Below are 17,824 nucleotides of genomic sequence, written 5' to 3' on the forward strand. Positions count from 1 at the left end.
ACCTATATTATTATAGAAGTTAAGTAATAGGTAAATCGCTAGATGGCGCTAGTAACTAAAAATAAAAAAATAAAATAACATGAAGTAAAAAATTGTAAATAGGTAAGTAGGTATGTGGTAAAATTATTTCACGATTTCCATTCCACGATTTTTTTTTATCTTGTGCCTACACAGTATAGTATTTTGCGTGATTGTATAAAAAAATAAATGTTCTCCTTTAATAACAAATGAAAAGTATGAAAACCAATAAAGTAGGGCATCTTTAGACTATCCGATGGATGCAACATCGGAAATTTTTGTATAGAAAAAAACCTTTATGCTTAATATTTCGCTGTAGAGCTCCAAGCGTTTCAAAATGCAGTTTTTATTAATTAGCCCTCATTATTTCGAAGCACCGTGAGAAAATGCCTCGCATGACTTAAAAGTTGGTACAGCAGCAAATCAAGTGTGACAAATACGTTGTAAACTAGCTCTTATTTCCTAAATAATAAGGGTCATCTCTGAAGTTGCTTGTCGGCTTTGTACTACAGGCTTTGACGTCCATAATCCTGCAGTAATTAAACATGACTAATTGTGACATGACAGCGTGTTATGGCGCCATTAAGGTATGATCTTATCATGGACCTGCTAAGTTGAAGTAACACCATGTAATGGGCACAGAAACATCACTAGTAGGTACTAATAATAAGCATAGTGAGTACATGCTTAAAATTAAATAAATTACGTATCTAGTAGCGTCTACTCTTAGCTAACTAATTAAGCTCATTCAGTCAGTTTAATCTGTATCTATGCTAAAATTTGTCAAAATTGTCTCAGCATTTTGGTAAATCAGATAAGAAAAAGCGAACCTATAGCTTGTGTATATTTTTTTTATTTATGTTGGAGGCTTGAAATAAACCCATAATCAACTTAAAAAAAGAAGGTTCTCAACTCAAGTGTATGTTTTTTAAAAAGCACATTTTAGCTTAGTACCTACTAAGTACGAGGGGCTAACGTGAATAAACATTTTTTTAAAAAGCTCTACCCTCTACTTTCTTCATACCAGAGGCAACAAAAACAAAAGATATTAAACTATCTTTATTTATTTTAAACAAACATCTATCTTCTGTAACGAACGTCGTGAGCTTCCGTGCGCGGGCGCAGGGATAGCGATCGACATGACATGAATGAAAGCCGCCGTGGGAAAGACGGTGATGTAGGCGCCACATACATGGTAGAGCGTAGGTGTCATGTTATGATTGTTACAGTAGAACCATAAGGAATTTAAAGTACGAGTGACGGCATTTTTTAAGCAAGCTCTAGATCGCACTTCGGGTGAGATTTTTGACAAGAGCTATTATAGCCAATTCAATATACACTCGTATACAGTGTGAGTCACGATAAAGTGCACATATGAAAATATGTGATACTAACCTATTTTTATCGACAAAAAAGAGATCAACAAATTTTTGAGATTTTTAAAAAAAAAATATAGATTTTTTTTTCTTCCAATTACTGCTCGTAAAGAAAACGTAATAACTTTTAAACTAAGAGGTATATCCTGATAAAATAAAAACAGTGATAATGCTAAATAACAGGCAGGGTTTTTGTTTTTAATCGATTCAGATAACTGAATCTCTGTATGTTAGTTAATTTTTACTATGACAACTAGTCCTTGGCATAGTATTTATAGGCCAGGGTTAAAAATATTGACCAAATATTGGCCGAATCTTCCATTTGCCTTGTTCTTCTGCAATGGCAACTTAAATGGCACGATGATGTTGATTAGACTCAAACTACTCTTGAGGCTACGTCACTCCAAGAGTTGTCTCCACATAACTATTAAACACTCTCAAAAAGCTTTCAAACTTCCTACAGCTATTCTTCTATTTCACCCAAACTAAATAGTTTATTAAATAATCGTAGACGCCGACAAAGACCCTTATCAAAGTCCTTTATGAATCCCGAAACGATTCCTGCATTCCTCGGGAATTACAAGACAAAGTGTAGGCAATTTCTATAATGACTGAATCACGCGACGCCTGGAACACACATGACGTGGCGTATCGTAGGTATATAGAAGTAAGATGAATGTTAGATTCTGCCTACGTTCTAAGTTAGTTGTGTGTCTTAATTTTTTTTCTAGATCTTACAAAACTAGTGCTACATAAGTGGCATAAGTTTTAAGTAAGGCACAAAAAGATACAGCTGCCAGTAAACTTCAATGATCGTTTGCTAGTCTAAGCTTCATATTCGAATCAGTGGTGATCTCAAGTTGAAACCTTTTTTTATAAAATTTTATGAACACCCCACAAGAAAACTAACTCTGTCATAATTCTGACCAAGAAAATCGAGGATTTGACCAAGTACGACAAAGTTACTACATACTTACTCGTGTTATACATAATATTTTGATAGGCATAAAACTCAGTCAAGTTTTCTTCAGGTCGGTACCTTCTAGACTTCTCATTCTATGATCAAAGCTACCCGTTTATCGGTGTAATCTAAACAATGCATTCAAATCTCACTTTTTGTTATAATTAAGTTCAGTGTAACTAATTTGATTACTTTCGGTAGACATCGTGTAATTTCTTTTAATGTTACTGTTTGTAATCTAATATGAGATTACGAGTAAAACAATAGTTTGGAATATCCGTGAAACTATTAAATTACGAAAACTACTACTTTTTCTCGTTTAGTTGTGGGATTTATTTTAATAGTATAAATATTTGTATGTTTCTTGGATGGTATTGTTTTTTTATGATCGTGTGACTGTTCTCTTTCGTAACCAAAGATAAAATTTAAAGTGTGAAAATGAGGTTTTATTATGGCTATAAAAACATTATTTCACAAGTCTTTGGTATCTTGATTAGGTACTAAAATAGTCTATGTCTAAATAGTCGTAGGTACCACATTATTAGCCAATGAAATATCTATGTGTTCATTGTATACCTATAAAAAGTCTGAATTTCTGTTAAATGGGTACTCTACCCGTCTTACTTTATTTGGCTTTTAATTAAATAATTTACTGCATATTCATAAGGCTACTTGCGTATTGTTTCTGTAAAGGTTATTCACCTTTCTACGCTTTGCCTGCCATTCGGGGAAATTCGCCAATGTGCAATCTATACTTAATAAGCTTAACACTGTGATATCGTGTGTCTTTGTAATAGATGCTCTTTTGTAACAAAAATGTAAGGACTGATGTGCTTTTGACTCTACAATTCAAGATTATGTTAGATTGTACGCCCTTTCTTTAACCTAAATTGATACATCATTTTGGGTTAAAAAAACGGCCTATCTCTTGTATCCTCGTTTTTGCCTCGGTTGATGATGGTGACATAGACTACTAAGTACCCTTAGATACAACTAAATAATCTTCATGTTGCGTGACGCAAGTCCTAACAAGTAACGAGTGACCATCTAACTATGGTTATTATGTAGGTATTGCTATAGTAATAAAACCTGCTTGTTTATGATTAAAATTAACTTGAAATAACAATGAAATTGATCTAAGAATGTTGTCTGACACGGAGCCGTCTCTAAGGTGGTCCGAAGCCCACGTGATTCCAGACAAGTCCGAAGAAAAGTGAACACTATAATTAGATGCAGAAGACTCATTTCCATTTGTATCTTCGAGAGAGTTAGAGAGTTAAATTCTCTTGTTCTGAAGGTTGAGGGTTCAATATCGGATGAGACACGCAAAAATTTAAGTAGCCTTCAAAATAATCATAATCAATACGACTCCAGGAGTCTTCGACTAATATGTAGATATGTAGGTAATTTAGCCGAATTTATAATTTCATGCTTTTTTGAGTTTTCAAAAATCCCTGTCGTTATTAAATCGGTTGAAGTGAGGGAAGTTGAGGGTTGATTGTCCGAACAGAAATACGTAAGTTTCCGTCATCAGTCTCTACTGCAGTAGAAAGCCTCCAACACAATTGGTAACTCTATGTGTGTTATAGAATGCTGTTTGTTTTCCTAACAATAAAATAAAATAAAACATAGAAGAGCGATAGGCTCTGGGCCATTTCAGCAATTTCTTGCAACCACGGCTCTCCCTACTTTTGAATTTGACAATAATTTGAAGCGACCAAAACGACTGAGGCAACCAAAACGAATGACTCTACTGATCCCCACTCTCATACACGCTCATCAACCGTTGCTTATGTTATAATCATCATAAGTGCGCCGTGGGAACAAATGATAAGTCGTGAAATACTTTCTCTTGTCTCTTTCACGCGTATGTAAAGACACACGTTGTCCTGCTCATCCCAAATTCGTGACTCTATAATTTCGCTTGGGAAACGGTTGTCGGTAAGTACTTTTGCATTCTGTTAACGACTGATGAAGATTTTGATTAGGATATCGATGTAGAGATCTTTTATAAACGTATCAATCATTTAAGTGTTCAATTCAATATTAATAATTAATTTTATAAAACTTAATTTCACATCAAACAGCTGATTCTGTTTTACCAAGTTTTATATGTAGACGAACGCCCGTATTATTCACAAACATTATTATGAGGCCTCACAGTGTACGTGGACGCACAGGGTCACACACGAACCAATCACAGAGCTCTATTCAACGCTGTGCGTTCGATTGCTGCTTCACTTAAGCAAGCATCTTTATGAATACGGGCGTCAGACCTTTTTGAGAAAGTTTTATTGTAGAGCAGTAGTTCTTCAATTGTTTTTCTCACTACAGCAAACAAAATTTTCCCACTGCTCTGCATTATTGTATTCGCTACAGGCTACAGCTCATTAAGTCAAAGTCAAAGTCAAAGTCAAAATTTCTTTATTTGTTTAGACTAATAAATAGTTCTTACAAATCGTCATTTTGCTCTTAAGGAGCCTCTACATGTCTCATAATCTTTTTACCCTACCAGCGCTTCGAGACCAACATTTGGCAAGTAAATGTATGATGTAATTTAAATCGTTTAATCTGACAATATCAATATCTTTGCCTAGTGTGAAAAGCTCTGGCTAAGGTTAAAAGTGAAATAAATGAACAAATATCTTTCAAAGACTTCAACCGAGGTCTAAATGTAAAAAATAAATGACTCATATTATTCTCCAGAATGTCACCATAATTCAAATATACAATACAAAAATATGACAGACCTTGAGCTTGAATGGAAGTGTCACCGTAACACTATGAATGAACATAGGTTGTAACAACAAAAACATGTTTTGAACAACACATACCATCTTATGCGTAGGCGATACTACTCCCGTTTAACAAATTTAAATTACCGTCTCTAGTGGCGCTAGTGTCTTTGAAAAATGTGAAATATTGCAGGAAAAAAGTCTAGTTCCGACTTTCGCCGCATGAAAGTAGAAGCTAGTCGATAACAAATTTAATAATACCGTCGCTAGTGGCGCTAGTGTCTTTGAAAAATGTAAACTGTTGCATGAAAAAAGTGTAGTTCCGATTTTCGCCGCATGAAAATAGAAGCTGGTCGATATAAATTATATCTGTCGGAGCGCCCATAAAGTATGGGAATGGGTAAATTATGAGCTAGTAAAGAAGTGTTTTGGATTTTTTATCGTTTAAATTACGTATCGCGTGATAAGGATTTTCTTACACAATATTTATTTTTAATTGAATTGGTAAACTAATTATCTCTCTTTTTATATTATCTAAACGTCTCTACATACGCTTATCTTAAACCTTATTACTTTAGCCATTCTTATTTATATCATAACATATGAAAACATTAAAGCCCGTTTCACAAACATTACTATGAGGTCTCACAGTGCGCGTGGACGCACAGGGTGACACACGAACCAATGACAGAGCTCTATTCAACGCTGTGCGTTCGATTTGCTGCTTCACTAAGCAAGCATCGTTTGTGAATACGGGTGTAAGGATCTCTACATAAATAGATACTTTTAGACATTTTCCTTTTCAAACGACAAAAGTAGTATCGATAAAATGAACAATAATATGGTAATATAGTACATTATGACATTGACGTACGTAGCTAACAATTAGTTACATTAATTAAATCCTGTGTTCAGTGCCATCCGACATTATTACATTACCTTAGTTAACAAAAGAGTTAACAATATGCGCATCTAAATGAAGCAGTATAGGTACAGTCGTCAACACACATTAAAATACATTGCAAAATCGCATCTAATCTTGACTACTTAAGGGATCATTTTGATACATGATATGTTTTCCCTTCGTATGTCATGGACACCCGACAGCGGAAGCTCTCCAAGGGCTTCAAAACTCAATATTGGAGGCAGTGTCCTGCCAATTCCAAAAAGCCTAATATTATATTCCCAATAGACAAAGATCACAGTTTTATTTACCAGTGAACTCTGGACCTACGTTATTTTATAAAAGCTGAAAGTAATAAACTCATAAAAAGCTCATTTATTTTTGCAAGTAGGCTCTAAAAAAGATTTTTACAAGTCCCAGTATTAACCCTACCACTGCTTCGGGACAGTAAATGGGCCAGTGCTGTGAAGAAGCGGCGCAAGAAATACGCTGAAAGTTTTTCAGCGCATGCTCCCAACACAGGTAAGAACGTTGGATAATCATGAAATTTGGGTCATCGTGGCTTTGGCAGTTACCATAAAATGCTTGTCTGACAAGGGGTTAGGGCGGTTAAAACTATCTGGGTGATGAGGAAACAACTGATAATTTTTGTTATTAAAAGTTACATCTACGAGTATTCTATACTTATAATAAATCTGTAGAGAGGTCAATTCTGTACATTAAATATATTTTCAAAATAACTATCAGGGGGTGATTAGTGATCGATACTGATGCCAAAAATGCAATCAGTAAAATTTTTGTCTGTCTGTCTGTCTGTCTGTCTGTATGTTCCTTANCGTCCATTCGATAAATCGATAAATTTTCCATACCTACTTACTTAAATACCTACCGTAGCGTCCGCGAAGTCTAACTTATACGAGTAATGAGTTCTACTTTACAGACAAATCAAATCAAATCATTTCTTTACATTTCATGTGTGGTTTGAAAGTAGAATAAAGGAAGCGTGGCCGAAGCCGATCCGGTTCCATAGACTCACACACAAACCATAAATTATTATTAGACTGCATTATCATAACTGTAAGAATTAATTACATCCGAAACTAGAATTGATAAGCATTTAGAGCTAATTGGAATTTACTGATATTTGGAATACTTTAAACATAATATCACCTTAGATATTTACGAAGCCATAATGAATACTAATGTTGGATAAAAAAGCGGGATTATTTTTCCACAGGGTCCATGAAATTTTAAAATTTATAAAGAAAATGCTTTTTTATATTAATGTCGTGGACCAAAAAATCGTGGTAATCAAAGTTAGAATTTAATTTTTTTGAAAAGTTCATTCAGCATTCAGCTTGAATGTCCAAAAAGAAATACTTCCTGCTACTTTCCGTCATCATCCTTTAGAAATCAGTTGCTGTTGAAAGACTTCTATTAGAACGTCAGAGCAATCGGCTCTGGGCAGAAAATGCATTTTTATTTTAATGTCGTTGACCAAAAAAACATTTGAACTTACATTTTTTTAAAACAGTGCGGCCCTTTGGAAATAAGCCGGCAATTGTCCTTTTAGGGGAGGAAAAGTTATTGGTCTATAACCAATTTAAGGACATCCCTAAAAACTAACATAAGAACTTCTCTAAAATATTGCTACGAGCTACGAAATTCAGCGTAGTACAAAAAACTTCAACGCACTAGCAACAAAAATACATTATTGTGCAATTAATGTATAATTACTTAGTGAATTTTACAGTTAATTTGTAAGATTACATTGTTTTATCTTACAAATTAGCATAGCTGGGCATTAACTCGTTAATCCGTTAATCGTTAATTAACGAAGTTAACATTTCTATTAACGGATTAACTTTTAAGTTAACTTTAAAAAATGTTAACGGACTCGTTAACTTCCGTTAAATTATCCTAAGTCCGTTAATCGTTAATCCAGTACCTACTATTTACCGAAAGCACACTGAAAAACGCTAGAAAAACGCGTTCTGACAAGTACTTTCGGGCTTTCAGAACTTCCAGAACCCAAAATAACAGTTTTTGTAACCAGATCACTAACGACACTTGTTAGTATGTGTGGGACAACTCTTGCAACTGAATTTAAGACCAGTTTTCCTCCAACCGATTGAGCTGAAATTTGGTATACTTATGTAAGTACGATGACAATGTAATGTTATGGTACCATTGAGCTGGTCTGATGATGGAGTCATGAGGTGGCCATAGGAACTCCTAAATGAAACGGCGGCATCGCATCGAATTTGGGTTCGTTGGATTTGTCTTTTCGAACACTTTAGTACTAGATGATGTCCAGGGTCCTGATGATGGAGTCAGGAGGTGGCCATAGGAATTCCTAAACGAAACGGTGGAAACTTATCGAGTTTGGGTTTGCTGACTCGAATTACTCGAACAAAAATTAGAACTTTAAAATTTAATAATTTGCAAACAGATCCCTAAAGCCATTTTTAAAGATCTATCCAACGATACCCTACACCTGTCTTTCCCAAAGTGGGCGATAACGCCCCCTTGTGGGCGCTGCAGGCTTAAAGGGGGGCGGTAAGAGACCCAGAAAAAAAATCGGGGCGTTGTGTAGAGGCTTGGGAGGCGTCATCTACTAGGAGGACTCTTAGACATCGACTGAGCTCGACTCTTGACTACAAATATGGGGGGCGCTAAAAAATAATTTATTCTTAAAGTGGGCAGTAGACTAAATAAGTTTGGGAACCACTGCCCTACACGATGGGGTCGAAGATGAAAAAATAAATCATCCCCACTTTACATGTAGGGGAGCTACCTTAAAAAAAACATTTTTTTTCAAAATTTTATTCTACCGTTTTGTCGGCGTGATTAATATACATTATCTACAATTTTTTTTTCGTTTTATTATCATGTGTTAACGGATTAACGATTAACGTTAACTTGCGTTAAATCTTGTGAAAAGTGACGTTTTAACGTTTAACGAAGTTAATTTTTTTATTAACGGTTTAACGATTAACGAAGTTAACTATTTGATTAACGGTGCCCAGCTATGCAAATTAGTTATAGTCATAATAATTTATTGCGACATGTTGGTACATACCTACTTAACTTAAATATCTCATGTAAAAATAACTTGTTTTCCTTATGATAACACACTGTTTTTCGTTTCTACACACTCGCAGCTTAGACTAATATTTTGTCTGTTTTAAGAAAGTGTTTCGCTAGTCAATATAACAGTCAAACAGTTTTATGACTTTAAAAATTCGTCCACATACCTCAAGCTATTGATTTATTTGCTTTCTTCGCATTTTTGGACCAAGTAAAAGTAGGCGGTCAAGTCTGGTGCCAGTCTATTATAAACCAAAATACAGACAACGAAAACTGTTCGGACGTCGCACGCTTCGCGCCAAAACCGGCCAGTCTGTCCGCGGCCCGCAGAGCGCATGCGCGCGCCATCTTGCGTTGTCATGGTAACGAGATTGTAATCAAACTGCCGACCAATAAAAACGTGAAAATTGTATGAAAAACTCTTTTGAAGTGAAAAGTTGTGCTTGTGTTTATTTCTGTGATTGTTTTTTATTATGGTAAGTTGTTTTTTACTTATTTATTATTGTCAGTCTTGTTCGAAACGAGCTTTGAATCGCAGTGTTTTGTTTTTGCGTATTTGTGTACTAACTGCGTTCAATTTTGAAGTCAGACCCAAAGTTTAGACTTATTATTTGACAACGAAAAAGGTAATGTTAATTTTTAACAATCTTTAAATAAAGTTTTATTATTCTCACTATTTTGTGGTAGTTAACTTTTAGTTGATTTAAAAAACATTTTTTTTAAATTTATATCTACCCACTAAGTGCTACCATAAGTATTTAGAATTAATTATGATACAATGAAAATTAATAACAAGTAATTGAATTTGTGACTATATTAAGTTTTTGATAAATGTACTTTGGCACTGTTGAGTTGCAATCGCTATGATGACTGATGACGTAAGGACAAACTCCTATTTCTGAAAATAAATCAACCGAAATGACGAGAAAGAAAATACTATTGATACTATCGATTTAAAAAATGTAAGGGATTAGCATACATAGATCTTTTTACTATGTTTTTTATTTTATTTTTCTTTATTCAGAAAACCACGATTTTTTTTGTTGTTTCTCCTTCTTTCTTTTCATAACTGCAGCATATGACTTTGTCTAGAGGTTCTCTACCTACCTCTAGCATTCGAACAACTGTCGTCTTCGAATCGTTTGCGTATTCGACAAAATTCGATACTCAACCTTCGAACGTGACAATTTTGAGTTGATGGCGATTTGAATACGCAAACGATTCGAACTCGAAAGTTTTTCGTGCTAGCCGTACGGGCCTCTCACGTACGTTTCAAAATCTGTGTAACACCATAAACCTCTTTCATCGCCCATTACCGTCACTTACCACGTTAATTCTCCATTGATGCGCGAGCGCACGTTACGTGAATCTTGCGCAAAACGAATGTAGGCCATGCAATCCGATTGTTACAAGATACGCGTGATTTGAGAAGTAAAAACGAATTGCTTGAACCCATAAGGTATTTTCACATTGGGTAATGTGGGTAGATCCAAACTTTGATTGAAGATCAATACTTACGCCACTTACACGCTATATCGGTACTACTGGTACTTAGTTTTTATTCTGTGGCCATTATACACTGGACCGCAAAGAAAAAGGGTCGGTTAGAAAATCTATACTTCTATACTAATATCGTGCTAATATTTTAATGCGAAAGTAACTCGATCTGTCTGTCTGTCTGTCTTGATTTCACGCCTAAACCACTGAACCGATTTTGATGAAATTTGGCATAGAGATAGTTTGAGTCCCGGGAAAGGACATAGGATAGTTTTTATCCCGGTTTTTGATACAGGGACGCGTGCGATAAAGTCTTCATGTGACAGAAAAAATCCACGCGGGCGAAGCCGCGGGCGGAAAGCTAGTCTTCTATATAATATTCAAAAGTACCTGGAAAAAGTTCTGAAATAAAAACTTGAATTAATTTAGTCTATTTCATAAAACTAAGGGCACGTGCTTGATTGAAGATTTTGTAACCGACCCTTTTTTTGCGGTCCAGTGTAGTTACTGTTCCGAAATTTTAAATTGCTACCTAATTTAAACTGTGTTAGTCCNACACCCTACCATATGTAGGTGTTGAGACAACTTTTAGGGTGTCAATATACAAGTATTTACAGACTTACAGCTGGGTATCTCTAATTCCGAGATTCTTACCTAATTTAAGCTTAAATGACTGGACTAGTGTACTTTATAACTGATTTAAAAAACATTGCGTCAGTCTAACTCTTACTTTTACGTTACATTTAATAAGATGTGATTTCGTATTTTTCAGCCGATAAGAATTTATCACAGCTAAAAATAAATCATAGTGGCGTTTACGAACAAAACACAATCAATACTTCATTACAGAAGCAGTAAAATCAAACAAAACATTAATTAATGACGTCATACCGTAAGAGTGTAGGCGTACCGTATCGTCAATGGGACGTCTTTTACAATTTCGCCGCTTCGCTCACAGTCCCTGTGGCGCAGAGGATAGCGCGTTGGACTTCTAATCCAAAGGTCGTGGGTTCGATCCCCACCAGGGATGCTTTCAATAGCTTTTTTATTTCTTTCTCTTTATTTATTTTTATTCATACAATATTATTTATTTATTATTATTTAAAATAAAAATAAATCGCATTTTATAATTATTGATTCAACTGCCATTTAAAAAGTTTTTTTGAAAGCGATTTTTGAGATAATGTAGAGCACATTTTAATACTGACAACGCTTAACTTTTTTTATTATTAATACTGGCCATAAAAAACTTTCCCGCGAAATTCTTTGTTTTTTTTTAGAACGCACGCCATTTTCGAAAGCTGTCAGTTCGATTTTTAAACAAATATCGTTCCGTTTCGTTTCACGCGGTCAATCGGTCAGTAATTCGGTTGGACGAGGCGATAAAAATAACAAAAACAAAACCTGTATGTCCTGTCCGGAACACGCTTAGATACGGGATACGGCCCACGGGTTTTTTGGTATCCGTTGTTGTATTGACTTCTCGGTTTAAGATATTATTAATTAACGGTTAGCTTTACGTTATCTTCATTATGGTTATTTATTCTATTTTATTTAAAATCTTTATAGCACACAAAAATTGCGGTGCAAAAGGCGAACTTAATGCCGTGTGGCATTCTCTACCAGTAAACTTTTAGGTCAAAATATTAGGAGAAAGATACATTAGTATTTGTTGCTGCATAGATAAGTTGCTGGTAGCATTATCATTAAAAAAATTGCCATAGATAGGTCTCACCTTAAATTAATTATTATAAAGAAATAAAGAAGCGTTTACTCCAATAATAATACAGTAGGTAAGTATTTATGTTACCAATGTAGTCTCAAATGTTGAAAATAGTAAAATACATAAAACAGTTTATTTACCTTAAAAAAAAACTCTATTTACGAATACTCGATACATTAACCCAAGTTTTTATTCTGAATTAAAAACCAACATAAAATATTGAAGGACACAAAATCTTTAAATTTTAGACCTCTTTTCTATTACCCAAGCTCAACCTACACGTACCACAGTCTTACGCGATATATTTTTATCCTCCTTACCTTACCTAGGGTCTGTAAGGTCAAATCAATAAGCCGACCTCAAGACAATCCCAGTTGCACTACGAATGCAAATTGCAAACGTACTTATACAGTATGCAGACCGCGCTGAATATAGATGACGTTGTTAGTCGGAATTGGATTTGCCTGTAGTTTTGGGAATGGAAATTGACAATGGCGTATTAGAAATAAGCTAGTTATTTTGGAATGCTAGGTTATTTTAGAGAAAATAAAGCTAACTTGGTATTCCGTAAAAAAATTACAGAGACTGAAAAATAATTGAAACTGAACAAAGGCAACAATGAATGTCCTCTAACCTCTAATAAACCTATTCTATTCTATTCTTTTATTCTATTGTAGCTCACCAGCATGTCTGTCTGTTATTCTGTCTGTCTGTCTTAAATAATAGGTAACCTTAAACTATTAATACGCTAAGAAACTATAAATAGATTTACTTACAATAAAAACCCGATCATTATCATAATAGTACGTGGTCTACCGGTTTGATTTACATATAAATTGTAAACAAACAAACAAGGAAAACCATGATTAACTCGAAATCTTACATCTCCAAATTGTGCAATCGTGGGTACGAGTAAGTTTTAATAAATAAGCCTAAGAAATACTGAATTATTTATTTCGATCGATAAAATCTTACTTTTTAAAAGTCCCCCCAGTGAAAAAGCATTTTTAAAAGAAAACCGCGTACAGTGTCCAATGAAGATAATAAGGCCCGTTTTCTGAATTGAGATTTCCAGCTTGAGCGTGCTTTTACTCAAAAATGAATTTAATATCAAAAGTTCATACTTTTTATTGTCTTTTTGATATATTTTTGATATTATTTTCTCTCAATTTCCTATCGCTCAATATAGTGCGCTGTCTCGTTTAAAATAGCTAGCGATATTCTTTAATGTAATCAAGTGGTCTTTGATTTACCCTATACTGTATTATTTTCTCTCAATTTCCCGATTTTTCTGCCTTGCTCAACATCTATGGCTCAATATAGTGTGCTGTCTCATTTAAAATAGCTAGCGATATTCGAATATATCTAAATATAATATAACTCAAAGGTGACTGACATAGTGATCTAACAACGCACAGCCCAAACCACTGGACGGATCGGGCTGAATTTTGGCATGCAGGTAGATGTTATGACGTAGGCATCTGCTAAGAAAGGATTTTACGAAACTCCACCCCTAAGGGGGTAAAACGGGATCCATGTGTACGAATTCGCGGGCGGCCGCTAGTTGCCTAATATAGCGCCTTCACCATGTGTGGCGGCCTTTAGACCTATTTGCCCAGTCCGGTGTGTAGCCTTGAATCAGACGTGGATTGTTCACACGGTAAACAAAAAATGAACAAATTGGTTTTGTGTAATTGGACGTTGGATAAGGTTATGTTTTGTTATGTAACCTTAAATGCAGTTGGTGTTTATTTTGACGATTGCGTTATTTTTATAGAGTAGTAATGTTTTGGGTTGCGTATAAATAGAATTAGATGATAATGCTATCCTTATTGATCTGTTTACAATAGGTACCATCGTCCGATAGAAACTCTACATTTAGGTTCTTAAGAGCCATCGGGATTTTAATAAATATTTTTTTTAATAAATAACGAAGTAATTAGGAGTATTTTTCTGTGTTTTGAGTATTTCTTTGTTCTCTAATTTATAGGGCTGCGTTTTGGATTGTAACAGTGTTCCTTATTTTCATTTATTTTATTTCGTATCACAACTGTTTTGTCCCGTCACTCATACTTACTCCTAATGTTTCTCTCGCATTAAATTGGTATTTCTTACTCCTAATATCTTCTCCCATAAGATTTTTTAAGCCTCTGTCCACCTAACATGTGGACAGAATATGAACCTAGGCACCTAGCTACTTCACGAACACGCGAATTAAAATGCTTCTTCTGGATCAGCTCTATAAAAAGACTTGGTTCGATTGGTATTATCGAATCAAAGTTACAAACTTCATAGCTACATTTTGTAAAGACATACCACTAGCAGCAGTTGAGCCCCGGTTTTCACATTTTAATTACAATGAAGCTAAAAATCGCTATTCAGAAACCGGAATTATAGTTTCGTATTAATGAAGAATGCCCCTATATCGGCTAAGTATTCCCTTACATCAATTCGTGAAATCGAAGAAACTCCGCATTCTAGAGCCAAGGTCGGCGCTCGCATCGGTTCCGGTGCGCGCGTCCTGTTCTACCTCTGTCGTCGGCCATTTCTTTGACCAGTACAAGCTAAACACTGCTTCTTATTTAGTTGTCATAAGTGCTATTTTTCTATAAAAAAATCGGATTTTCTTCGATTCTACAGATAGCATTTAGATTTTTGTTGCAAAATCATTTATTACACACTACATAATATCACAGTGAAAAATTAAAACTGCTTTGTAGCTTTTAGTTACTGATTGATAGTTTTGACAAAATCATTGAATCATTGTTATGCATATCCCCGTAACCCCTAATACTATCTTGGAATCGAAAGCTCAATTTTTCCTATACCGTGTGCACGTTAACTTTAGGCTTACAATGCGTCTGACATGTCTATTTTCAACTTGGCGATTTTACACTTTGTGTCCCATTTGGGAATCGAACCTTATCCCTCTTGATTCCTACACTTAACCACTGGAACACAGATACATAATTTCACGTAATGTTGTAGTTATTTTATCGTCAAAACACTATCAAACAACGCTTCTATGGCGATAACCGAAAGATTACCAATCGTAATGCATTTCTTCGCTTATCTTTAAACGTAGACATCGATAGGTTTTACAATCAGTTCGTAATCAGACTCCGTAGAAATACAAAGAAAACGATAATATTTGATTCAGGTTGACTAATATTAGTCAAAGATACATAAACGTGAGTGAAAGTGTGAAAATTTGTGTTTAAATGTGCTGATTTTGTGCTAGTGAAGTGTAATGACAAATCGATTAAAGAGACGATATTTTAGTGGCACTTTTATAAGGATACAGTTAAAATAACATTTGGGATTTCACATTTATTAAGGTAAATCTTTGATATTATTTGAAACTAGTGTTGTTAATCCGGTTTGAGAAATCGATTCATGAATTCAGGTAGTCGAAGTAAAAATAAATTGAAACAGTTTTTAGATAAAAGAGATCTATCGATCCAGAAATCATGTAACTGAAAAATTACTATAAGTGCTCATGGTTTCACTGAAAGCCGGTTCATTCTCATTTGATCCCAACTATCCCAACTAATATTATAAATGCGAAAGTAACTCTGTCTGTCTGTCTGTCTGTCTGTCTGTCTGTTACGCTTTCCCGCTTAAACCTCGCAACCGATTTTGATGAAATTTGGCATAGAGATAGTTTGAGTCCCGGGAAAGAACATAGGATAGTTTTTATCCCGGTTTTTGAAACAGGGACGCGCGCGATAAAGTTTTTCTGTGACAGACAAAATTCCACGCGGGCGAAGCCGCGGGCGGAAAGCTAGTAAAAAATAAAGTTTTATAGGTACTTCAGCTAGGCATCTTTTTGTTTATACTCGTACATGCCACTAAATTAATGGTACCTTTATGTATAAGTAAAATAAACTTGTAGCTAGGTACTGCTAACTTATTTATATTGAATACTAAAGTGAATGTGTAGGCGTTCATCGTTTTCCTACTCTATGCCTCTATTACCTTCAAAGCTCTACATCGCAACAAATTGTACCTATAGGTTTTAGTCAGTATATTTTCCTTTAACATTGATGCAATAGTCTGGCTTAAGACACTGGACAGTCTTAAGCCTTTAAAAATCATATAGAGAAGAGAAAGACCAAACTCTACCGTCGACACTTTGGTATGATACTCGTAAGTGCTTGTGAAAGTTATGATTTTGCACAAAAATAATATTACCTAATTAATCTAATTTTACTGACTCAAAGTCACTTTCTTAATTTAATCCTGTACTTTTACTTTTGTCAGTCCTTCCTGTATTTATAAGTAAGCAATATCTAACAGTATTAAGTTATGGTAATATTTTACCATGTTCTTGACACCAAACATACTTAGCATTACAATTTTCCTTCACAACTCTACGTGAAAACTCTCGGTCATAAGGTCGTACTCGCAATCGCGAACGTCGGTCATCAGTGCCACTATGACCGCAGCGAGCGACGCTTGTGTGATCGCGTTAAGAATATCACGATGTCAATATCCGTGAAGTAGATCGTATTTTGTGAATTAGCAAATTGTGTTCGATTGTTTTTTGTGGAAAGTGAATTAGGTTTGTGGATTTGAGAATTCAGAATTTGTGTATTGATGTTTTTGTTTTGCATAGGATTGTTTTGATCGTAAGTTGAATATTTTATTTACGAGTATTATAAGTAGGTTTTACCTAGATGTTTGTATGAGTCATGTTGTTTTGATTTGCATTATGTTTTTGCTGTGTTAATGCCTGTTTCTGTGCGTTTATTTTATTTTGAGTAAACACATAAATCTTTCAAGTAATTCGCTGAATATCAATATTTGGATTGTTGATTAGTTTGTCTGTGAAAGTATTCAATGAATTAATTAATTATTTATTCAGATTTTTGCATTTTAAATGCTAAGAAGATCTCACACAATATAATTTTATTGATGTAAATTAGCGTTTCAATCTGAGGCTGAGTTATCTTTAATTTATTTCAGTGAAAATTTTCATTGACTTATTCATCAAATTAAAAAGAAAACAGTGCAATTTTGTCCAAAACCGTGTCAGAATACAACATAAACAAAATTAACTTCCGCCATAAAGCTGGTACTTTGGGAGAAAATAATGCTGTTCTAATAACGCGGAATTACTATTATTGCCATCGTAAATTCAAAACCGGATGCCTTCGGTAATCTGCTGTTATAAGAAACCTTATCTCAATAATAATTGAGATGTGAAAGTTCGCTTTTGTCACGCATCAGCAAAAAGAATTCGCGGTGTCTCTGTTATCCCCACATCATAACAGTAAAGAAAAGCATATGAATATAAAAAACATGGGTACAGTCGAATTGAGAACCTCCTCTTTTTTTTAAGTTGGTTAAAAAAGTCATGTTCCCAACATGGAAAATGATGGGTTTCTACAAAATTTCAACCCTTATTTCTGAACCTTCAAGTTTTTTGGCGGATTTGTCCCTTTCTTGCTGTTTATCTGGGGTCAAAATAATATAAAAACATCAAGTTTGTTTCAGCAATATATCTCAAATACTCTA

At 34.6% G+C, this 17,824-nt stretch overlaps 1 protein-coding gene and 1 non-coding gene across 4 annotated transcripts in view; both read left to right on the forward strand.

The window, feature by feature from the left end:
• Window positions 1-9,388: 9,388 nt before the first annotated feature.
• The window catches only part of LOC114351285 (prion-like-(Q/N-rich) domain-bearing protein 25), a 46,244-nt gene continuing 37,808 nt past the window's right edge, over window positions 9,389-17,824 (forward strand). Inside the window, exon 1 of one of the 3 annotated variants that reach the window (XM_028302439.1) lies at window positions 9,389-9,560. The gene's annotated coding sequence lies outside the window, so the exon portion shown is untranslated. Of the gene's footprint in view, window positions 9,561-15,412; window positions 15,643-16,748; window positions 16,936-17,824 lie in introns of those variants that run through there. The other 2 variants (XM_028302438.1, XM_028302437.1) reach the window with 2 other exon arrangements.
• TRNAR-UCU (transfer RNA arginine (anticodon UCU)) lies at window positions 11,539-11,611 on the forward strand. Its single transcript has one exon. It is a non-coding gene; the product is annotated as a tRNA-Arg (tRNA).

The sequence above is a fragment of the Ostrinia furnacalis genome, unplaced genomic scaffold (assembly GCF_004193835.3).
Source record: "Ostrinia furnacalis isolate ACB-3 unplaced genomic scaffold, ASM419383v2 OfSCF1126, whole genome shotgun sequence".
Classification (NCBI taxonomy): domain Eukaryota; kingdom Metazoa; phylum Arthropoda; class Insecta; order Lepidoptera; family Crambidae; genus Ostrinia; species Ostrinia furnacalis.